This window comes from Ursus arctos, unplaced genomic scaffold (genome assembly GCF_023065955.2).
Source record: "Ursus arctos isolate Adak ecotype North America unplaced genomic scaffold, UrsArc2.0 scaffold_1, whole genome shotgun sequence".
In the NCBI taxonomy this organism is placed as follows: Eukaryota; Metazoa; Chordata; class Mammalia; order Carnivora; family Ursidae; genus Ursus; species Ursus arctos.
The window spans coordinates 75,429,122-75,454,338 of NW_026622763.1; the positions used below are offsets into that span (position 1 = coordinate 75,429,122).

General features: G+C 42.0%; 1 protein-coding gene across 5 annotated transcripts in view; it reads left to right on the forward strand.

Annotated features, from left to right (window-relative positions):
* SPATS2L (spermatogenesis associated serine rich 2 like) overlaps positions 1-25,217 on the forward strand; it is a 160,516-nt gene continuing 135,299 nt past the window's right edge. The window contains exons 1-2 of one of the 5 annotated variants that reach the window (XM_057303784.1): positions 1-21; positions 22,748-22,797. The gene's annotated coding sequence lies outside the window, so the exon portion shown is untranslated. Of the gene's footprint in view, positions 22-131; positions 231-316; positions 554-22,747; positions 22,798-25,217 lie in introns of those variants that run through there. The other 4 variants (XM_026492237.4, XM_048213962.2, XM_026492236.4 and 1 more) reach the window with 4 other exon arrangements.

A 25,217-nucleotide genomic window follows, 5' to 3' on the forward strand; every position in this document is an offset into this window, starting at 1 on the left:
GGTTTAGGGAAAGGCGAGGAGGTAGGTGTGGGGCAAGCAAGCAAAGTGCGGAAGCCGTACGGGGATTCTTCTAGAAAGTGGGGTGGGAAAAGGAGCTAGGAGGGCGTGTAGAGGGAAGGCATCTGTGTCAGAACGTGCGTGTGAGCGGATACAAAACCCGAGAGAGGCGTGAGCAGCTCTGTGTGTGCGAGCGGGAGCGAGGGGCGCCGGCTCGGGGTGTGTGCGCCTGGGTGAGTGACACTGAGGGGCGGGCTGGCCGGCCGGCGGGCGGGGGCAGCCTGTGAGGGGCGGGAGTGTCCCTGCGTGGAGCGGGCCGACCCGGAGTTGTGTCAGTGAAGGAATCCAGTCCGGGGGCCGAGCTGGCTGCGCCCTCCGCCGCAAGCGCCTGCAGCACGGGGCGAGCTCCGGACGGCGCGCGGCCCAGGCAGCGGCTCCCGCTCGGCCCGCCCTCCGCGCCGCAGGGGCCGCCGCCGCCGCTGCGCCTCCCCCGGCGACCGCGCCCCCGGTCGCCGTCCCCCGGCCCGGGACAGAGCGGTCGGCGCTCCGCACAGAGGTAAGCCCGGGACTCCCGGCCGCGGCCGCCCGGGACCCCCTCCCCGCGCGGCGGGCCCGGGCCGGGATGCGGGGCTGAGGCGGACGCGGCGGGGCCTGGGCGGCCGGGACGGAGGCTCGGCCCGGGCCGCGCGTTCCGCAGCCAGGGCCGCCCAGCCCCCGCCGCCTCCCGGGGCGCTGGGTGTGGCCCCCGCTCGGCGCCGACGCGGGCTGGCGGCACGGACCGGACGCGGAGGTCACCGTCCTTCCTTTCTCAGGCCGGCGCGAGCGAAAGAGCGGGCGGGTGGGAGGAGGCGCCGGGTCGGGCGCGCATTTACGCGCCTGGGGCGAGCGTGTGGCGGCGGCGCTCAGACGTGGACCCGCCCGCCCCGGATCTGAATCGGCCGCGGTCCCTCGCCTGCCCTCCCCGGTGCGAGCGCCCCCTTCCACTCGTGGAGCGGAGTGAGACCCACTGCCGCCCGCCGCCCTCGCTCGGAGCCGCGGAGCTGCCCGCTTCAGCCGGGACCAGCCCGCCCTCGACCGCGTCCCGGCGCCCGGCGGGAGCGGGATGCGGTGGCCGCCAGTAGCCGCGAAGTCGCCGCGATGGCAGGCGGGGTGATGTGGGTGGACGCCGGGCGACCGGACCGCGGGACGAAGCGGTCGCGCCGCCGCGTCTGGGCGGGTGGACCCGGAGTCCGCGGGAGGCGGCGGGGGCTCGGGACCAGGCGGCGGACTGAAGCCCAAGGCGGCGGTTGTTTGGGAGACGCGGAGAGCGTTCTTCGCGCCCTCAGCACCCTCGACTTTGCGTGTCTCGGAAGATCGGCCCTGCTCGCTCGCACTCTGTTCGGTCGTTAATACTTAACTGCAGACGTGGGAGGTGAAGGGCTGAGACTTCACCTGTATAGAGATGCGACCGAGGCTTCCCATCTTCGCGAGTGGAGGCTTCCCGTTCTTGGGGGGTTGGGGGGTTCTTGGGGGGTGTTTGTGAACTTCGTGAGCTTTCAGTTCCCAGCAGTCCTGGTTTTAGTGGATGTCAAGGTTTTGGAGACCTGACACTGTGAAGATTCTGTACAGCGTTTTCCTTTGAGTGTATTACAGACTCTGTAGCTCGAGAACTAGTGAAAAACCTTGAACTTCAAACAGCCTCTTTCTTTACATGAAATGTTGTATGTGATATTTTCGCTTGCTTTTTTTAAAAAAATTAAATGTTAAAAACTTTTGCCAATCCTGTCAAAGAAAAAACGTCTCTGAAATTTTAGAACCTATGCAGAGGAAGAGGCTTATTCCAGTATTTGAAAGAGTATTGTCTTGTGACCTTTATGATATCGTTTTAGTTTGTCTTACAGGACCAATTCATTGCCACTCTGACTGATTTTGTTTTCTAGAGATTAAGCAGATGGGCAAGATGGCAGGGAAAAGAAGGGACAGGAAGTCAGAAATTGCTTCATTCTGAAAAAAAAATTCAAGTAACAAATCCAATTATTGTGAAAGATACTCTGAAAATAAAGACTAAGATTGCCTTCTGGATAAAGTATTTCATTGGCTTTATAAAACTATCACTTAACTAGAAAGCGGTGTGTTGTGTGCATGGGAGCAGTTTTATCAAGTAACTGTACTGCTTAAAAATATCTGTGTATGATAATATTTATTAGATCTTTAACTGGGGAAAATCAACTTTAGGAATCATTTTCTATTTGAACAAGGCAAATATTGCTGCAGTCTCTAGTGTTTTGGATTAAACTCAAGCTTTGTTAGAACCTATTTTATGGATGAAGAGAATGTAAAATATGTCAAATTCTGTATCTGTGTGGCTTTATTTTTAAAAAAGATTTTACTTGAGAGGAGAGAGAGAGAGCATGAGCAGGGGGGAGGGGCAGAGGGAGAGGGAGAAGCAGACTCCCCTCTGACCGGGGAGCCCCACAGGGCTGGATCTTAGGATCCTGGGATCATGACCTGAGCCTAAGGCAGACACTTAACCAACTGAGCCACCTAGGGGCCCCTCTTTGTGGCTTTAAATACACACACACACACACACACACACACACGCGCACACACACAGAAACTAGCCACAAAGATAATTTGCATAAAAATACAAATCACTTGAATGCAGGGAATATTTAAGAGGATAGTAAAAACAACATCTGGGAAAGGAGTAGATTGCCAATTTTCTTTCTCTCTTTAATCCCTGCCTCTGAAAATATTACATTATTTCCGAGGACTCAACTTAGTTTAACGTACTACTTTAGACAGGCAAGATGATAAACTCCTTTTGTATTTATGTTGTTTTAGGGAGCTCTCTAATGAAAATCTTAAATTGATTGTTTCTGTGCTCCCACTGATTTTCAAGTGACCATTGTGGGGATGGGTATCTATGGGCTCATGAAGCTGTTCTGCCTCTTCATAATGATCAGGGAAAGAAAATGCTTAGGCCACACCATTGTAGTCTTTGAAGTGCTGCCAGTCGGAAGCATCTCATAGATCAATTTTGCTGTGCAGATGGAAATACTTGCCATAAGAAGTTAAGCTTTAGAGATGTCTCATTTTTGTTTCTAACTTCTGTCAGTTTCTCAGTCTGTGATCATAGAATTGTACTGCCATTAACAATGACTATTCATTTGTGGCTTATGTGTGAAAGGCGCCTTGGTGGTCTTCCTTCTATTATCTTTACACAGTTTTAATCAGCGTCTCGTGGTGTGAGCCAGGAGAAGAACTTTTGGTTACAGTTTTGATGAAATGGAAGAAGTTGAGGTTGCTTATAGTAAGATCCAAGCTGCCGCCACCTGTCTGGCCATATGATGAAAGGGGAGTGGGTTTTGCATGCAATAGATAGATCTTGCCTACTCACTGCCCTGTCATCTTCTGTAGACCCTTTCTTGACTCTGATAATGGAATCACATGGCTGTTAGAATTTTTGTACACAGAATTGTCGCTTTTATCAGCATGGCACAGAACATGAGGGCAGATACATAATATGGAAAGATTTAAGCGATGGAGTCTGTTTATTGGTTTCTGAATGATTGTGCATCATTCAACTAATCAATTCATTCCATCACTGTTCTGCCTTTGAGTATAATCACACAATTAAAATACGATGTTCATGATACAGTTAAAAACCCAGTACACATAATTATAGAAGAAAAACAAACCTTTCTTTTTTCTTTCCTTTTTTGAAGTAGTCTGCTATGAAGGTGTTATTTCCTTGACACATCAAAATGGCTAATCTGGAGTTGTGATGCTTGTTATGTAAATAGGCCATATGTTGAATTTCTACAGAAGTTTATTTTTTCAGTGTTATGGTAATGGATAGGATCCCCTAAGTACCATAACTAAGAAACATAGTCTATGATGATGTATTTCTCCCTACTATTTATATCATACCCATTATTTTTGTTTAATAGCTAGTATTTTTATTTTCTAATAAAATATTCTTAAATGTGATGGTGTTTTCTTTTCTTACAGCATATACATTTTTTCTCCGGTCCTAAAACTCTGTTCCCATTTATGCACCTGTTTAATAGACTTTTCATGGTGGGTGTCCTGCTGTCAGACTAAAGGCTGCATGCCTGCTAACAAACTTTTCATATTCTCTGCTAACCCTGTTCCTTTCACAATGAAAAGATTTTCCTTTTCTTGATACTCAGAGTTCTCTTCAATCACCCAGACTTGAGACCCAGGAACCATCCCTGACTCCTCTCTCTTTCATTCCCTCAGTAAAACTGTGCATCAAGTCCTGTTAACTTTTCCTTTGTAGTAGTTTCTCTGAGCCAGTCTGCGCCTCTTCTCTGAATTCCTCATTCTCCCTGATATCTCAGGTCCTTGGCCATCACTGTTCTAGGATGACTAGAGCCAGCTGCATCTTGGTCTCTTAAGTAATGAGATGTCCCCACTCTGCATGCTTCCACCACATCAGCGGTTCTAAACTCTTCTTCTTAGAACTCCTGTCCAAGGACTGTCTTGCGGGAAGCCTGTGTTGACCTCGGGTTTATCTGATTCTAAAGCCAGTGCTCTTTCTACTAGTTCAAATACTTTCCATGCCCCACCACTTCGGTCTCACCTCTCAACCAGGTTTTAATATACTTCACAGTCTTACCCAAATTTGACCTACTGACTTTATTTTCTACTTCTTTGCAGCGTGAACCTTCTCTTCCTGGTAATTGGATCTCACTGCCCTTCTAGATGACTTTGTACCCTTTTGTTCATGCTCTGCCTTTTAGAAAGACTTCTAACAACCATCTCCAGGTTAAAGTCAGCCTGATCACGTTACTTGCTGGTTTCTTCTTCTGTCCTTTTGTTACCACCATCCGTTTAGATCATCAGATACTCTCCTGTGCTACTGTGTGCTTCATTCTTTCTTTTCCAACTAGACTGCAAGTTCCTTGAGGGCACTGATGGACCTTGCATGCTGTCCTTGAACCATCTACAGGGCTTTGGCATAGCAAGCTCTTGATAAGTATACCGGTGGAATCAATAAGCTATAAGGGTGAATTTTTTTCTAAATGATGGGCTTTGACATTGCCTGTGTCCTGCTCATCATTATGTCCCCAGGGCCTAGCTTGCAGCTTGACGCCTAGTCATGACCTCAATAAATATTTGTTAACATAGAAATTAATGTTGACATTGGATAAAAGGGACAGGCATTTGAAGGAGACATCTGTCAAGGAGTTTTTTCCCATTTTTCTTCCGTGGTTCTAATCAGCCTTCCCATTCATCAGCTGTGAGATTCTGAGGCCTCGGCATTTTCCGGAGTGGAGATAATGATGGAGGCTGGCAGTTGTGAGTTGGAATTAAGGAGGCTGTCGTTATTTTAAGGTGGAGTGATGGGTCCCAGTAGTGAGCAAAAATAAAAGCATTCGGGCTTTATGCCAGTATTTTATACCTAAAACAATCAGGCTGGAGTCCTCAGTTAAATACAAGTTCAGCTAATCAGCTATAAAATCCCAGACTATATTGCAGGGGATGCCCAGCCTTTTCATTTTAAAACTTCCTTGCAAATTAAAAAAAAAAAAAAAAATCTGGTGATCCATCCAGGGATGAAAGGTAAGGTAAGGGAGAGTTGCCACACCCCTCATATGGTATTCAGGACAAAATGCAAATCTTTAAACTTGCAATTAGACTCACTTTATACAAGACACTATTTTTGCCAGGAAGGAGTTTATAGTCTTAAGAGGAGAAATGACACGTGTATCCTGGAAACGAAGGTCCAAGAGAGCTCAGAAGGGAAGATTTCCTTTTGCTGGGAGGTGGTGGGGAATCTTTCTAAAGTGACAGTTGTCTGAGCTGTTTATTGAAAAAGATTTCAGTAGCTGTCATTGGGAATACAGGGCCAAGGGGATGGTGGCGGGGTGAGGCGGTAGTGCGGGGCAGGCATTCTAGAGTTGCGACTGGAACATCAGTACTCTGTGACACTGCCCCCGCTCCTCAGCTGAAACCCCGCCAGAGCTCTCCTGGGCCTTGGTGGGCTGCAGTGTTCAATAATGAAACGTAAAGGATATACAGATCCCTGCAATAATTACTTTTGGTGCCAAGTGCTGAACTGACCATGACATAAAGCACAAAATAAATCTTGGAAGCAGTATAACCAGTGCTTTCCTGGGTAGCATCCAGCTTGCTCAGAATGCTCAAAAAGGTCTCCTGCATTATGGAAACATGGCTGAAGTTTCAAACTTTAATGGTACTATACATAGGGAGAGGTCTGGCTCCGAGGAGCCAGCCATCTGTGAGACACTGCCCAGTCCACCCAGGAGAGCTTAATAAATAAGCAAACATATTGTTCTCTAGAACCCTAGTTCTGATTCTGTAGAACTACCCCCATGAACTGTAAAACTAGGGCAGATGGGCACAAGTTTCAGGGAGACGGATTTGGGGTCAGTGTAAGAAAGGTGGTCCTGTTATGGACTGTGCTATTTGATGAGGTGGCTAAGCCCCCCATGACAAAATGTATTTGAGTGCAGGCTGTAACAGGCAGTGTCTCATTTAAATACATGCCTTATCTTCTTTTTTCCTCCAAACAGGACTCTGAAGTAGGTACCCTTATTACCCCCGTGTTACTGAAGAGCAGTACTGAAGCCTAGAAAGGTTGAGCAGCAAGCTAGGTGTAGAGCGGATGTCAGGCATTTGAGGGCTGCGACTGAATATATACTGTGCTGAAGAAAGGACACAAACATCGGATGGCCATTAGGATTTTTAATATATTTTTTAAAGATTTATTTATTCATTTTAGAGAAAGAGAATGTGTGTGTGAGCAAGCGAGAGGGGAGAAAGGAGAAGGGGGAGGAAGAGATTCCTCAAGCAGACTCTGACCGCAGAGCCCAGTGAGGGGCTGGAGGAGGGCCTCGAGCTCAGGGCCCATGAGGTCATGACCTGAGGTGAAATCAAGAGTCTGCTGCTTAACCAGCTGAGCCACCCAGGCGCCTCTGCCATTAGGATGTTTAGGAATCTTCCTATCACTAGGATTGGTGATTTAATTCTCCTTAGGCATCAAGATGCTGATTGTTGCAAAGCACAAATTCATGAGCAGCGCACCCGATTCTAAAAATGCAGAACAAAGTGAATATAACTATCAGCATCGTAATAGGTATCACTTACTGATCATCTCATTTAAACCTCACTTAATCTTGCAAGGTGGGGATTATGTATCCTTTTAAGAGAGAGACATAGAAGTCAGGGAAGTTACATAACTTGATTGAATCTTCAGGGCTGATAAGTGCCAGAGGAGTCTGTTTGGTGTCTGGTTCCCCCAAGCCCTGGCTTTTTTCTTATCCCTGCTCTGCCAGGTAATTCGTGGTGATACTGGAATATTTACCTGTCAGCACAGACGCTGACTAACCAGAGAGGCCACAAGCTATAAAGAACCACTGTGGCACTCCGGAGTAACCAAGGTGATTTCAGTAAAGCCCAAAGGTATGGGAAAGGCTTGGTAATATACCAAGACCACAGATCTGGGGCTCCAGGAAACTAGTAACTTCTGTGTTCAGCATTATCTGATTTTATACATGATACGTAGTACTAGTTTAAAAAAGCCTTCCTATATAATTATATTTCATTTCTATTTCTAAGTAAGGAAAAATAGTGACACAATGATAATGTTATATGTTCCTTATAAATGGTAGGTTCTTCCTCCTCACACCTTTTCTTCCCTTTACTGTCTTTAGTCTGAGGCTAGTCTTTCTGGACACCATCCCCTCTTGCTTCCTCAGGGACCTTGCTCTATTATCTCTTTTCTTTAGGGTCTCAACCAACCTTTTCTCTCAGTGCATTAACGTGCATAAGTCTCCTCGTGTTTTATAAAAACAGAACAAGACGAACAAAATCTCCCTGGCCCCTTCCCTCTTGGTCTGGTTGTGTTCTATCCCATTCCTGGTGTTAGAGGAACAGGTTCTTACATAGCACCTGCACCTCCCCTTCTCCCCTTTCTCTCCAGCTCCCCGCAGTCCTGTCCTCTCATGAGGGCCACCTCTGACCTTCAAACCAGTAGGTCCATTGTCCAGGATTCTCTTCTAGTTTTTACCTGTGTGCCTTAGTGATCCCTCTCTGCTCCTTGAAACTTGGCCTGCCTGTTTTCTGAGTCATTTCTCTCTCGCGATTTCCCCCTTAGAGCATATTCCTAATGTATTTTCTCTCTCAATCAATGAAACCCACTTCACCAATTTTTAAATCTGGGATTTTAAAAAAGCAACAGATTCCTGTCTCTTCCTCAACCCCTGCATTTCATTGATCACCAACCCCTGTAGAAACCATCTTTCTCAAACTCTTTGAAATCTGCCCTCACCTGTCTAGAAGGCCCTCATCCCTTCTCTTGAGGATTACTGCAGTGGTCTCATAAGGTCTCTCTGCCTTCTGCCTGGCGTGCCTCCAGTCCGTTCCCCACACTGCTGCCTTTCTAAAAGGCAGATTTGATCACGACTCTCTGCTGCTTAAAATCCTTGAGCAGAGTCACTGCTTCTCCAGGATAAAATCTAAGCTCCCTAGCATGGCACAAAAGCTCCTTTGTGATCTCGGCTCTCCCTTCGTGTGTGTATCAAAGTCTTCTCTAATGATCCTGGTCCCTGCCCCTGCCCATAGCAAAAGTTTGAACTGTGGTGTATTTTACTCTCACATCACCTCTCAATCGGGACTAGCCATAGTTCAAGTGCTCGAGAGCCACATGCAGCTAGTGGCTGCAGTGCTAGATAGCATAGTCCTAGAATCTCTTCTCTGTTCCCATCTTTCCTCTCATTTCTTTCCTGTAACAACTCATTTCCTCTAGTAGGGAATTCTACAATGTAGAATATTTCATTAACAAATTTAAATGTTGATTATATATTGAAACAGTAATATTTTGGATATGGCAGTTTAAATAAAACATATTAGAATTAACAAAGAACTTCTCAAACTCAATACACGAGAAACAAATAAACAAATCAAAAAATGGGCAGAAGATATGAACAGACACTTTTCCAATGAAGACATACAAATGGCTAACAGACACATGAAAAAATGTTCAAAATCATTAGCCATCAAGGAAATTCAAATCAAAACCACACTGAGATACCACCTTACGCCAGTTAGAATGGCAAAAATAGACAAGGCAAGAAACAACAATTGTTGGAGAGGATGTGGAGAAAGGGGATCCCTCCTACATTGTTGGTGGGAATGCAAGTTGGTACAGCCACTCTGGAAAACAGTGTGGAGGTCCCTTAAAAAGTTAAAAATTGAGCTACCCTATGATCCAGCCATTGCACTACTGGGTATTTACCCCAAAGATACAGACGTAGTGAAGAGAAGGGCCATATGCACCCCAGTGTTCATAGCAGCAATGTCCACAATAGCTAAATTGTGGAAGGAGCCGAGATGCCCTTCAACAGATGACTGGATTAAGAAGTTGTGGTCCATATATACAATGGAATATTACTCAGCTATCAGAAAGAACGAGTTCTCAACATTTGCTACAACATGGACAGCACTGGAGGAGATAATGCTAAGTGAAATAAGTCAAGCAGAGAAAGACAACTATCATATGATTTCTCTCATCTATGGAACATAAGAACTAGGATGATCGGTAGGGGAAGAAAGGGATAAAGAAAGGGGGGATAATCAGAAGGGGGAATGAAACATGAGAGACTATGGACTATGAGAAACAAACTGAGGACTTCAGAGGGGAGGGGGGTGGGGGAATGGGATAGACCGGTGATGGGTAGTAAGGAGGGCACGTATTGCATGGTGCACTGGGTGTTATACACAACTAATGAATCATCGAGCCTTACATCGGAAACCGGGGATGTACTGTATGGTGACTAACATAATATAATAAAAAATCATTTAAAAAAAAAAGAAAAAAAAAACATATTAGAATTAACTTCACGTATTTATTTTTACTGTTTTGTTGTTGTTGTTGTTGTTGTTGTTTTACCATGGCTACTAGAAAAATTTAAATTGCCTTGTGGCTTGCATTATAGTTCTATTGGACAGCATCATTATAGAACATCTTTTCGTTCCCATGAGATGCATCCTATATGAGCCAAGCCCATGAGCTTGTTGAATGATTAAGTCAGCCCTACGGGTATAAAGAAGCAGCAACTGCTCCATTCTTAAATCTAGAGATACAAAGTGCTTTAGATAAGATTCAGAATCAAAGAGACAGATTGTGAAAGCTACAGCCAGGAGTCATGCATACAATGTGCACAGTGCTGAAATCAGCATTAAAGCACATCTGTCTCCCTTGGCTACCCAGTCCCGGTCAAGAGTGGAAAGCAGGGATACTTGTGTGCTAGAGGGAAGATTTGAGATAAACAGTAGGAGCAAGGGAAGGGCTAGTAGAGTCACATTCCCGAGAAGCCACCAACTTGTGTGGCACCTAGAGCCTTGTCCAGGTCTCTGAGATGCCCCATCCTGCCATTGAACCTTCCTGGTGGTCTAAGGCCCAGCTCCCCCACTGTCTAGCTCTAGGATTCTGAACAAACTAATGAACCAATGGGTCTTGAGCCTTAACAGTATGTATGGCACAGAGCCATCATGCATCAAACAACTGCTGCTGGAGCGCTTAAGATACCAAGGGCAGCAATCGGTGGATCATTTGGCCCAAAGGCTTGGAGGAAGGGCACATGGACTGTCAGAAAGACCCAGAAGATATTATGTTGTGTCCTAGGAGATATGCAGAGCTTTATGTTTTCACAGTAGAAAAGCCGACCAGTGGTGGGAAACCAGAGCTTATCGGGTTGGAGCAGGAGGGAGAAACCTGGAGGTACGGGCAAGAAACCATGACTATCATGAGAAAAATTTAGCAGGATCAGATTCCAGCGAAGTCTGATAGGCAGAGTGACTCAGCGCCTTCTCTCCTGATCGTTTGCAGATTGTATTCTGTCGAGCCCCTTCGGTTCAGGGAAGAATCCCCCTGAGCAGTTGTTTTTACTTGTGTCTACATGTTAGGCGTGTGTCTAAGATTCTCATAAGGAGAGAGTTTCATGTGCTAAAAATAAAAAAGTCATATATCTACAGAAAATGGCCTGAGAAAATGGCGACCAAGTCGGTGTGTTTGTTGCTGTCCCATTTGCAGGATCTGGGACCAGCCTTTGCAGGAGGGTTCCAGCTCCCTTGCATACATTCTTTAGGGACTCTCCGTGGGATTGGCCATGCAGTTTGCCTTGCCAGGCAATTTACCTAGGAAGCCGTAACTCAGCCTCATTCTTGGGTAACCACATTTTCACTTGTGCCCTAGGTTTCACTTTGTCTCCCTCCTTCCCAAGTCCCTGCTTTGTGTTTTTGTGTAGGAAACGCAGATTGCCTTAGGTAAGGGTCCCATCAGGTATCTTCCTGCCTTCTTAGGACAGTAGTCTTGCTCCTGAGCTACAAGCCCTAGGGTTAAGTCCCTGCTATTCCCTTCCAGGCTTCTTCAATACCGACACCTGCCAGCAGTGGGCAGGAAACTCAGTGAGTTGACCTGGTTCTAGATCCCTGACACCAAACACTGCTTAATAATTAGCTGCCCCACTGGTCTCTGGGTCCCATTTGTACCCTATGTGCAACTTGGGAAGACACAGGGAAGGCAAAGATAGGGCTGCTTTTCCTAAATTACGATACATCCACTTCTTTGTCTCCAGTGGGAAGGCTGGTCTCATGTGTAGATGAGAAAGGTAGCAGCCTTCATGATGTGATTTCAGAATCCATACTACTCCAAAGGGCATTTCAAATATCAACAGCTTCGCTTTCCTGCTCTCTAATACGTGAAAGCCTACATCATACAAACTCTGTTTCCTTTCTTAAGATCAATAGGGTTTATCAGAAAAAAAGAGGACAAATTTGGTGCTTGAAAGACTTGGTTTTGATTTATGTAATTGGCTGTCTGTATTATTTAAGTTATTTAATCTTCCTGAATCTCAGTTTTCTTATATATGAAGTGAAATCAATGATACCTACGTGTTTTGCTGTGACTAAATAAAATGAGATATCAAGTGTCCAGCAGCAGGGGCTAAAATGTAAAGGCTAGGGAAGTGGTAACTTAAACGCGCTGGACACATGCTCCTTCGGTTGAATACTTTGATGGACCCTTCCCTGAGACTGATAAGGAAGAAAATAAGCAATATGGGTCAACGGGCCCAGATTTCACCCATCCAGGGGTGAAAAAGGACCATCAGGACTTTGCCTTCACGTTCGCTCAAGGCCAGTCCTCCCTAATGGTTTGCATTTGTGAAAGTATTCATCTGGGATTATGAGTACAGAATGAAGGCATGGAAAAAGGGCATGTTCACATCCTCTGCCAGGATAATATAAGAATAAACAAAGCAAGTTTTTGAATCTGAATAGCCAGGTGCATTGCCATCAAAATAAACTTTTATTTCTATTCTTTGCTGATAAGTTACAAATAGAGGAAGTCACTAAAATACCCTGAAAAGGAAGATTCATAGACAATTTAGACACCAGGGACAGATTTCACACTTATTTTGTTGGAGCCGTTCTTTCCTTAACTGTGGGTGTTTGGAAAGTTCTTTTGTTGTAGTCTTTGTTGCTTACAAGACGGGGGAAAAGCTTTAGTGTACTAAGGAAAGAATGGTTTTGATTGGAGGCAATATTGTTCTCAGTGTGGGCTGACTTTCATATATTATAGTGATTGCTAATACATAACTGAGAAAACCCATTTATTGAAGTGCCATAAAGAACAGTGAGATAGTCTGATCTGACATACTGCCACTTGATCGATGAGTGTTTATTATAGGAATGTGGGCCGTCTTATAATTTTTAGGAGAAAAGTGGAAGATGTTATGCTGGCTATTGTGACTGCTAATGTCCTGATCTAGAAAGTCTTTGTCCCTTCTGTTTACTTCCCCTGTGAAGTCTGATTCAGGGCATGCACGGGGCTCCCACTGACTTCCTTGGCTCTTGATGCAGTTGACCACCCCACTGTAATACCATAGCATCAGTATAGTGTCATGTAAAAATAGTGAATACTCAAGGAGAAAATGCAAATCAACTGCCTCAAAAATTAAAAATAAAAGCATTAAAAATATTATTGAGTGCTGGTTTGTGACATTGAATATATAAACCCATTTATTGTTTTGATAGTCCCAGAGCAAGAACTGTTTCAGCTGCAATGGAAGATATCAACTAAGGTTGCCATGACAACATTAATTTATAATTTCCAAACTTTGGTAGAATTTCACCTTCTGGACTCTTCCAGATTGCATTTAAATTTATAGTTATTTCTCATTTATCAAGGCAGGCATATTTAGATGTTGCTTACATAAATGCCCTAGGACTGTCTTCATGAAAGTTACTAATGTGAAATTAAAAGCATAGAATGTGTGTTGGAAAGGGATAGGGGGTGCTATGGTTTTTTCACGTTCCCCCCAAATGCAGGATTCCCGTCCATAGTATCCCAGTCAGCCAGCTGCCACTCGAACCCTGCCAGAAATGAGGACTTAACGATTTTGCTATGCTGAGGAATTCTGCTGACAGTCATCCGCAATGCTTCTAAAGTGCCTTTAGATTTGGATCTTGTCTCATGTGTGGTTGGACCAGTACACACTATGAAGCACAGGCAGACGAAAATGCTGAAATCTGCCTCCGTTTATTCTTTGGGGTGCCCCAGAGTACCACCTTCTTGTGGTAGCTCTTCAAATATTTGACCACAGCTGTTGGACCTTCTGTTTTCAGGCAGATGTGGTCCTAGCTCTTTCAGCTGAGATTTCCATCCTGTTAACATCCTGTAGTCACCCACTGCTCTGCCCATGCTGTTTTAAATGCGAGGATCTTGAACTCAACACCCTCCTCCTGAGTTCTCTAAGCAGTAGGAAACAAACTCCTTTAGGGCACCCTTTTATTAATCTAATCAAATATTCTGTTGGCCTCCATTTTAAATCTAGGGCAGCACATTGTTGGTTTATCTCCAAAGTCAAATAAAATTTCCAAGTCTTTTTTTAAACAACTACTACAAAGCCATGTCTCCCTTACTCTGTACTTGAGCAGTTAATTGTGTGACCCTGTGTAGATGATTTTACATTTATCCTTGTTACATATTGTCTCTTTTTGTCAAATCATTTTTCTTCTCTAACAAGACATTTTTGAATTCTAATTTTTTTAAATTCAATTTATTAGTGGTACTTCTTTCACTTATTAATTACACATTTGAGAATTGTACTTTCTCTCTTATTGATCAAATGTTGACCAGGACAGCCCTGTGACTTTCTACAAGAGACTTGGTTGGCATCAATATGTGAATTTTGTTAGTTTTTTGTTTGTTTGTTTGTTTGTTTTTTAACTAGTTTGATCATCTTTCACTTGTGTTTCCTTTCTTCTCCCCAGGCTAAGAGGATAGAGTCAGGAAATATTTAGTCAAATGCCTCAGTAATGCTACCATTGTTGATCCACTTATTGCCAATCATAGAACCTCCATTATGAAGTGAAACAATTTGGCATCGCTTTTAGATGGTATTAATCAGTTTTTCTTTTGAAAAATTTACTAAAATCATATATTAAGTAACCTTATTTTTAGTTTAATTTAAAAATAACAATTTTGTAAAAATTGTTTAAATTGTATAATTTAATAAAAAAATAAAAAATAAAAATAAATAAATAAAATTTAAAAGTTGTATAAATTCATCCCTCATTTATAATTTCAGCTCATATGAACTTGTTTGCTTCAAAGGAATTGCTGTTTTGTACATCATTCGGTTCTCTTTATAGAATCATTGCTCTGAAAACGAATTGGTGGTGTGACAGGAAATCACTCCTTAGGTGTCACTCCAACACATCATTATATTCACACTTTCTGGAATAGACAGTAATCAGGCTGAGGCATGTCCAAACAGTGTGCTGGTGTCTAAGTAAATGGCTCCATAGACAGTATCACTTAACATGACCATGACAGAGAATGCACTGACGGCATCATGTCACTAATGGATGTGTTTTCTCTAAATGGAAAATTCTGTATTATTTGAAAAGATGTTTTTTCCCCCTCGCACAAGCTCTTTGAGTTTTTGTATTAATATCAAATGTCTGTCAAATATACCTACGGTGCTCCCTGTACTATTTTGGTTATATTCATATTCAAAATAATTTTTTACATGCTTTTTACCTTGGACTCAGTGGAAAGAAAAAATAAAAGAATAGTAGCACTGAGGAACTCAAATCTGTAAGTAAAGGAACAAACTATCACTTCATAAAAATACTACTATTTGTATAATACTTTATATTTTGTAAAGTACTGTCACACATTTTCTTCTTTGAAGTTTTTTCTCTGATTGTAAAAACAATGCATACTCATTGAATTTGGAAAAGATACTGAAATGGATAAAAAATAATTAAAAGTCAGCTAAAATTTCACCACTCAGAGATTGTCATTGCTAGCATCTGGTGTGTTTTCCTTCCAGATATGCATGTGTGTGTGGTTTTGAGTATGCATGTGTGTATACATGTGTGTGTGTTTGTGTGTGTTTAAACTAGCCTCTTGGTGGACGTAGGAAGTTTGTATTGAATCAGTGTGACATAGTAGTTAAAAGGGCTTTGGGGGCGCCTGGGTGGCTCAATCAGTTAAACGGCCAACTCTTGATTTTGGCTCAGGTCATGATCTCAGGGTCCTGGGATAAAGCCCCGTGTTGGGCTCCATACTCAGTGGGAAGTCCACTTGAGGATTCTCTCTCCCTCTCCATCCGTCCCTCCCCCCTGCACGTGTTCTCATACTCTCTCTTCCTCTCTCTCTCAAATAAATAAATACTTTTAAAAAATAAAAAAAATAAAAGGCTTTGAAATCAGACAGTTCAAGATTCCAGTCCTGGCTATGCTTCTTATGTAGTGCCTGTAAATTGCCCAAACTACCAAAATTTCAGTTTCTCTTTCTATAAAATGGGGATAATAATAGTATGCATCTAATAGGTTTATTGTCAGAATTAATAAGATAATTCATGTAAAGTGCATAGCATGGTACATGGCTCATAGTCAATGTTCAGTAAGTGTGAGCTGTTATTATTATACAGGTTTTCTTGTCTGTTTTCCTCACTTAAATTCTAGGATAGCAAATTCCCTTGTTGTAAAATATTATTGGAAAAATATTTGGAATGACTACATACATTTCAATATATGAATATACCTTAATGTAATCATTTCCCTATGCTTATACCATTTCCCATTCTTAGCTATCATAAAGCACCAGTGTTAATATCCTTTACGTTATTTTTTGTGCATAGACAACAGATTCAAAATCAATCACTAATGGCATTTTATAGGTGGAAAAAGAACTAACAATTCCTTAGTGTATACTCATATACCAGGTTGTAAGCTAGGTTTTTACAGCAAAATTCTTGTTTACCTCTTCTGCAACCCCTTTGAGGCAAATCTGTTACCCCCATTTTTCAGATGAAAAAGCTCTGAGGGGAGATAAGTAGTTTGCCCAAGGTCATAGAGATAGTGGTGGTAGAGATGGTATTTGAAGCCTGCTGTCTGATTTCAAAGCTTAAGCTTTTCCATTCTGGCATGCAGTTCATGTCTATCCTTTTAAGGCTGGCGGAATGAATAGTTACCATTGTGCTTTTTACAAAATGTCACTTGGTACCACGTAAAAGATAGGACACTTGGCTGGAACTCTTGGCTTACTCAATATAGTACCTCTTGTGTGCGTATGTTCTTATATGTTTTGGAATCAAACCTCATTAAAATAAGGTGTTAACTAAAGGAAATAAGACATCGATATAATTATTCGATGAAAGCAAACCTCAGGGAAGAAAATATTTAGTCAATAAATATTTGTTTTTGTGGTATGGACTAGGCCAAAATGACTTCTCTCCCTAAGAATCAGAGTATTTCACGTAAATCAGTATAGGAATTAAGTGATAATAACAGCCAAAGTAAATTGATGGTGTCAAAAGGAATTGTAAGTTTCATTACTTTTATATTAGAGGTTGAAAGGAAAAATCTTTAGCTTTAGCTAAAAGATGATACATCAGGAAAGAGCTGTAATATTTGCTAAAAGTATAGATATAGGGGAGACATAGAATATACTGGGATAAACCCCCAAAGAATTATTTGGTGAACTGACAAGTTGTCTTTAAAAAGTCAGCCATTCGGAACATTTATCTTGGCAGCTCTCAAATCTGACTTACAGCATGTAGTGTGGCAGTCAATTTTGTAGGAAAAATGCATAATTAATATGAAGATCAAGGTGTAGGTATTACCAGTCAGTACCTAACACAGTTTCTTAGAACAAAGGAACAATTGAAGTTGTCTTTTAATAGGGTAATCCTGGTTTGTCATTTTGTAGGCTTCAGTTCTTAGTAAAAATACACGAAAAAAAAATGCTGGTAGTACAATTTCACATTGAAAAGGTACTTTGTTGCAGAGTTTGTAACCAACTACTGTCTAATCGAGAAAGCTATCTTTGCTTAAAAAAGAAAGAAAGAAAGAAAGAAAGAAAGCTATCTTTGAGTTCTTGAATTTTTATAGCCTTTGAGCTTACACATTCTTGCCTTACAATTGTTCCAGTTTTCCTTAAGTTATTTTAGTTCTTGTAAGGGATAAACCGTGTCGCCCACAGCCCAATAACTAAAAAGGTTTGGATCTTGACAGAACGTGACCACCAACTTAACCTGTTGAGAGTATGTCCCCCATGGTGATGTCTTAGCTGGAAAGGGCCCAACAAGTTAAATTTGGGCTCTGTATATAACTCGTGAGTAGTTGTAACTGTGAGTAGAGAATCGGATATGAATATGCAGCCTGGATTCAAGATGTGGCTCCATCCTGTGTAGCTGTCTAACCCGGGGTGGAATGCTTGACTATCTCTGCCCCTCGGCTCCCTCGGCTCTCCTACAAAGGTAGTGACTACTGCACAGGCAAAGGGCATATGGAGGATTAAATGTATTGAGCAAACCATGTGGTTAACTCAAAGTGCTTTTATGATGAGTTTCCCAGTTATTAATGGACGGCCATGGGTCATCCCTCTCGAGAAGCCCATTTACCATTTAAAATATTTTCAAATGGATAATGGGAATATTTGTAAAATATATGCAAAAATACACCACTCCTGGGGCTAACCTCACCAGACCCTCCTAACTCTTAGCTCACGCTTTACCCAATAATAATGGGATAGGCCCGGTCTCGCCCTCGAAACCCCTGGTGCCTTGCTTGGAGTCTCTCAAAGCTCATTCCCATGGTTTATTCCTCTGATGAAGGAAGGAAGCCCTTGGCATCAATAGGTGATTCCTTTGAACACGGTCAAGACCTTTGTGAAAATAGGCATCTAGATCTATTATGTTGTTCCAAGATAGAAGCAAAATTTTTATATTTGATGTGTTATTGTAGCGTTCAAAAAAAAGGCTCTAAGAAAAAAACTATAAGGTGGAAAAAGATATTCCAACTAGATTGCTTTATAAAAAATTATAGGAAACTCTTTGATTATTAAAGTAATCATTGTTGCTGGAGGGAAAAGAAAAGAGAACAAGAAGTTAAGAATTTTGACACTGGGCAGTGTCCAGCAAGCTCTTCAGAAGTCTCTCTTGGTTTTTCCTGCAGCCCTGATTATGTCCTAGTTAAGGACACAGAAACTACTTCTGAGTCTGGCTGTAAGAAAGTAACTCCCAATCCTGGGGGTGCACTGACTCCCTTTCCCTGTGCTGCTGTGGGCCAACCTCTCTGCCTTTTATTGCCTCCCTGATGGTCATGGTGGTCCTTTCTCTCAGTACTTTAGAAGGACAGAATTTGGTCATTAGCTGCCCTAGAGCTGAAGGGGCTGTAGGACTCTTATGAAGATGTGTCAGGCAATTAATTATTGAAATGTCTCTGTGGCATTCCCCAGGGATGGGAGTGTGTAAGCTGGGTGCTGGACATTTTAGACAAGCTCTCTGACTGTTTAGCAATAGGGAGCCACCTGAAGGCCCACAGATCACTATGCTAGCTGGGAATGGCTAAACCTGCTTGCTATGCTCACTTTGAATCGGTTTGTTAAATTTATTTCTCTTACACTGGAAACTATTTTGAATTTCCCTCATTTGCTTTGGTACCACATTTTATTCAGCTCATTTCTTCATCAGCTGTTTCTTGAGTGTCTACTCTGTATTAGGCACCATGAGAGGAATAAGGAGTAGTAAGACACTGAAAAGGAGAGAACATTACATACCTTTGGTAGAAAGCATGCTATGCCTCCAGAGTTGGGAAAAGGGAGAAGTTAAACACATAATGATTTTTTTGGGGGGTTTTTTACTGTACTTTCTACAATAAATTGTATTACATAACAATCTATACCCATATTCATTTATGTAGCAAATCCCATTATAATGAAAATTCATGTTATCTGTGACTGGGGTAAGCAGCACTGGAACACAATTCCAAGACAGCAGAAGACTTTGGACAGTCCCTTGGAGGGGGCTGAAATGGGACTTGACCTATATATCAAGCTTTTCATGGTTTTGATATTTTTCATTTCCACGTGTCAACAAATACCTGACTTGATGTTAAAGCCAGTTAAATCAATATTTCTTCCTGTAGTCAAGTTACAGCAACATATATCCAAGGGCAGCATATCCCCAACAGCCATATTTTGTTGAGTACATATATTTTGTCATAAACCTAACTGATTGAACTACCTTCAGCTGAAAAGGATGAAAGTATCAACGTAGCTAGCATTAAGAAAGAAAGAAAGAAAGAAAGAAAGAAAGAAAGAAAGAAAGAAAGAAAGAAGAAAGACCATAAAAAAGTTGTATCCCTCACCCCTCATTTAAGCAATCCCATAATTTATTTTGCTCACTTTAATCATAAGGAATGAGAAAATGGAAAAGATCTTGATTGTGGTAGCTGTGGTTTCTCTGTGCTGCAGTGGGTCTGTCTTAACCCTTCCCCCAACTCCCATCCCAAGCAGGGGGTTTCTCAACATGGCAGCATAGCAGCGGGAGCAAGTGAACCCAAGAGTTTTAAACTGGAGGGTCCTAATAATTGTGAGGGAAAGGAGAGTAGGGTATAAACTCATTCCTACTTCTTTCTCTGAATTTTTAACCATTAGAAGATTTCTGAGAGTTACCTCTTAAAAACTCCCAGTGTTTCCATAAACAGATGGTCTGAAATCAATTTATAAACACAAACAAATTTACTTACTGTCATCAGAGAGTCCTTCCTTCCTTGTGTACTGTGGAGAGAAGAGTGATTATCCTTAGCTGGGCTCCTGCTCTGTGCTAAGCACTTACAGTATCTCACCTCTAGGACACAAAATGGGGCTTCAAAGCATGTGTTATTATTTCCATCTTATGTGCAGCAGGAGCCACTGAGTAGCTTATCTGAGGGCACCAAACCAGAAAGGGATTTGAACCCAAGTTTGTCTGATTCCAAAGCCTTTTCACTTTTTATATTAGGTGACTTTCCATAATATATCATGAGATCGAAAAAATGTTTTTTAAAAAAATTGTTAAAGTAACACATGCTAATTATAGGATGTTTGGAAAGCAGAGACATTATAAAGAAAAAAGGGGAAAAAAAACCACCCATAATTCTTCATACAGGGGTAATCACTACTAAATTTTTAACTTTTTCTTTCCAAGGTTAAGAAAGCTCTAATTTATATATCCAAGAGAGTCTCGTTCCTCAGCGTTGTCATCTTTGACATTTATGCATGAACTCCAACAATGTTGCTTAAAACATTTTTGGAACCTCTTTCAGGGCCAATTTAGGAACCAAATTCTCTATAGACTTCCATGTAGAGGGTACTTACCTGAATACCTATCAAAATAATACATTTTTTGTATTTTCTCCCATTTTTTGCCCTCTAAAATTATGTGCTGAAAATATAACCACCCTGCAAAGAAAGCCATCATTGCTCTCTTTAAGAACCATAAACATCTTGTGCTGACTTCTGTTGTGGTAGGAGATAGACTTTGCCAAAATGCTACTTTCTCCCATATCAAAGATTGATGGACATTCTGGGGCATGTTTAAAAGTCTGTATTAAAAATTATATCTATAAATGTTTAATAGCTTATTTGACAACTCATGTTATTTATTACATTGTCTCCACAACATTGTTTGCCTTTTTTAGTTCGTAAAATCAAAAAATTGTTTTTGTCAAAAGTTTGAAAAGCATATTTTAAAATCAATTTCTTTTTAATGGAAGTATTATACTCACAGAATTATTCCCCTCCGAGGAATTTCTGTGAAAGAAACATGTTTAAGGATGATGAACCAATCTTTAAATAAAGTCAGTAGCATCTTGTGTCAAAGTAAATGTTTCTCAAAGAAGCAGTCACGTGTGCACTCACACACACATGCATAAAAGATTGCTACCAAAGTGGCCATTAGTATACCTTAATAAAGTCAAGAAAGTCAAGTAAAGTGTCAGATGAGTTCTCCTCTCTGGTTAATTGCATACAACACTATTACTCTTAGAAAACAAACCTAACCCTCAGCCCAAGCAGTTTGTCTAGTTTCTGCCTTACTTTTCACAGACACTCTTACCTGCCCCATCATTTTAGCATGGCACCCCCTCCCCCAGTGTGGGACCCCGGTTTTGGATTGGTGTAGAATTCATTGGGGCCACTCCCCGGGTTCAGATAGGGCGGAATGGGCGTGTGCAGCTGTCCTCAGGGCTGCAACCTCCCCTGCTCTTCTAATTGCCAAGATTTCCTTGATAGGACTTGATCCTGCTCACAGAGCTAATTACAAAGTGGGGCCAAGTCTTGTGTTGATATCCTGAGCACTGTTTACAGTGCCTGGCATTGTGTTCCGTCAATGTGTGTTGGATGAATGAAGAATTATAATCTATTCTCTCAAAAATGGACTATTGAGAGGAACTCAGACTGAAAGAGAATCAGAATAAAATTGTAAATTAGAATCTCAGGTCAGTCCACTCATTTAAAGATGAAACCCAGAGAGGTAAGCTGACTTGGAGAAGGCCAGCAAGAGGGCTGGTGCCAGAGCCGGGCACAGTGTCCAGAGTCCTGACACCCTCTACTGCTCCTTCTATGCGTTCTCCTTGTTGTCATTCCCCCTTTGCTTCATGGACGTTGATCTGACTGCAGGAGCAATGACCAGAGCCCCTGCAGCCCCACATAATGCATAACAGAGCATTTCAGGGAATATTTGAGATTGTTGACTTAGTGAGTGACTTAGGACCCTGGCACCTATCTGTGTGCCTAAGTGGTGACTAGCTAAATGGTAAGCTCCCTGGGGTTTTGTGAATATTATAGACTATCTCTTGGGGAGGAGAATATTTTAGAGCAATAATAACAGTAGCTAACATTTATTTATAATATATTAGGCAGGATATCACTGCATAGCATCCCGCTTCGGAGGCCGGATGGTCCCATGTCCCCAGTCCCCCGCTTACCCGGTATACTTTTATGAAACGTGATTTGACCTTTCAGTGCCTCATTTTCTACATCTGCAAAATGCCAGTGGCAATAGTGCCTACCTCAAGGTATTGAAGAATTAGCCTATCTGAAGCCCTAGAACAATGCTAGGCACTTTTGAAGTAATAAATGTTAGCTGTTGTACTTACTAAAACAGCACTATTGTGTTTTGAATTCATGGCACGGATTGTATATTATCCAGTTTTCTCAACAACTCCATGAGGAGGCTAATGTTATTATAGCCCATCTCACAGTTGAGTAAACTGAGGCACAGAGAGGTTAACCTACCTAACAAATATTAAGTCATAGGTAAGGAAGGACCAATTTCATATCTGCCTGACTCCAGATCCCATGCTTGGGGTGTGATGGAACAGGGTGGTATGGCTGCTAAATGTGAGATCTGACCTCCCAAATTTCCTTTTCTCCTAGAGCGTTCCGGAATCCAGGCTGCTTTCAGGAATATCCCTGTGGATTCTTGAGTAAGTAGAGATGTTCGTTTCCTTCTGTATGCTCTCTTCCATTGCCCATGACCAGCTGTCCCTGCACCTGCAGCTGACTCCCAGGGACGGGTATAGGCTGAAGTCACTCGTGATGGGGTGCAGGGAAGGGGCAGCGGACCTGAGGCACTCCTGCCTCACCTACACCCCCCTTCTCCACCTCCATCAGCATTTCTGTGTGTTTCTTCAGAGTAGTTTCATGCATGCAAAATACTTCAACATATAAATGTGTATTTTATAGATGCCCTAGTGATATAGAAAGGAATCATTCTTTCTACAGAAAAGAAGAATGATTTCTGGAGCCAGCTGCCTGGCTGTCCATCCTTGCAGTGATTCTATTTTTGTTGTTGTTGTTGTTGAAGAACTTGCTCCAGTGACTCTAGAAGTCTGACTTGCAGTCTTCAGTGCTCACTCAGGGTTGAGTGGGAGTGGAAGGTCATAGGCTTTTGAGCCAGACAACCTGGCTTTGCATCCTGCTCCGGCTGCCTAGTAATTATGCGGTATTTGCATGTCACTTGCTTCTCTGAGCCTCAGTTTCCTCCTCTCTGAGATAAGGATAATTCTACCCATCTTGCAGAGTTCTTGGGATATTTCTAGCTCATGTAGGTAATGTGAACTGTGCAAGATTGACATTCAATTAAATGGTAATTATTATTGTTATCAGTCATTAGTATTTGAATGGGTTCATCAAAAGTGTTTGCTGTACGGAAAGCATGTTGTTATTTTTGATTCATCATACTTTGCCTGAAATATGTTAATTTTTCCCCCAGTAGTCTTGCTTGTTTAAATTCATTTGCTTAGCAAGTCATACATTCATTGTGAAAAGATCATCACCGGTCCGGACACTGGTCAAATGATTGTAAATTCTAAACGGAAGTAGTCCAAATGAATGAGGTCTCACTGCACTTGAATATTTCCATGAATGTTAAATCTGAACTTGATTTTTTCTATAATCCTGAAACTTTAGTAGTAAGATGACTGTAACTTTTTGAAAAGAGCCATTAACATTGGTGGGGATTGGTAGTTTTCCATGAGTGAAATAGAATAATTTTACTTCCTCATATCTGAAATCTGAATCACCATTGAAAACACTTTGTTTATAGTTGTTCAAAGAGAATTATTATGAAAACTACTGGCTGGATTCCTTCTCTCTCTCTCTCTCTCTCTCTCTGACACGCACACGCACACACACACGCGCCCACTGCTTAGGTTTTCTTTGGGTTAGACAACTGAAGAGTTACTATGTGAATTCTGGCAGCCTTCTCTCTATCAGGCAAGCAAGGGCACAATCAATTACTGTTTTCTTGGAACGTACCAAATAATCAGAAACTCTGATTATTCTGCTGGAGGGCAACAAACAGCTTGATGGAAAGATATACCAATTGAAAACAATTCTGATCATATTTTTGTCAGGAGAATGAGATGCCTCCAGCTGTCTGTCACTAATCATATTAGAGGTAGAAAGCAGGAGTGTTTTAGCCTGCAAAAGATTACTCTAATCGCATGTTGAACACTACTTTTACTGGCTGCTTACCCAGGAAGGTGACATTGGACATCCATTCCATAACTTGTCTTGCCAGTTGGTCATAGTCTCAAACGTATGTCACATGAACACACTTAAGGAATTTTCTAATTACAGTTCAAAGGCTTTTCTTTTATCTTTTTATGCTCGCTCTGCACACATCACTGGTTGAAATGATTTCTCCCTCAGCATAATCCTATTGCCAGCAGTTACAAAAGAGTAGGGAGATGGCAAATGAAACCCACAATAACTGAAGAGGTGTCCGAATTCAATTAGGAAGAGGCCTCTCCCATGTGGACGCGTAAGCCATATAAATCCATTTTAATTGTGAGCTTGTGGTTCTTTTCTGGTCATGTTTATTTTGGATGTGAGTGCCAAAGCTGGATACAGACCAGAACTCCAGATCTTTGAGCTCTGATGACTAATTTGGGTATGCATTGAATCCCTTAATTCATTTCTTAATTAGTTCTCCCAGAGTTAGAGTTGCTTGGTTACAATCATTTTCACAAAATTTTCATAAATCAAAACAAATGTACATAGAATTTTTTCCCCCCTTATTGGTTCACACGTTTTGCTCTGGTTTTAAAGAACTGTTCTTGTCGTTATCAGAATAATAACAATGCCAACAGTGACAACAGCAAAACCAATATGTTGCCAGGCAGTGTGGTAAGAGTAGGGACTGAGACACCAGGAAGCTGGGTTTTGATACCTAACTCAACTACTTACTGCCATGGACCTTGGTCAAGTTACTTTCCTCTCTGTACCCCCGTTTCCTTTTCTAATTGGGAAGAATAATAGTACCTACCTTAAGGATTGTTTTGAGGATGAAATAGCATTGCATATATGAACTAATATGCAGAAAGTACCTGGCACTATAATA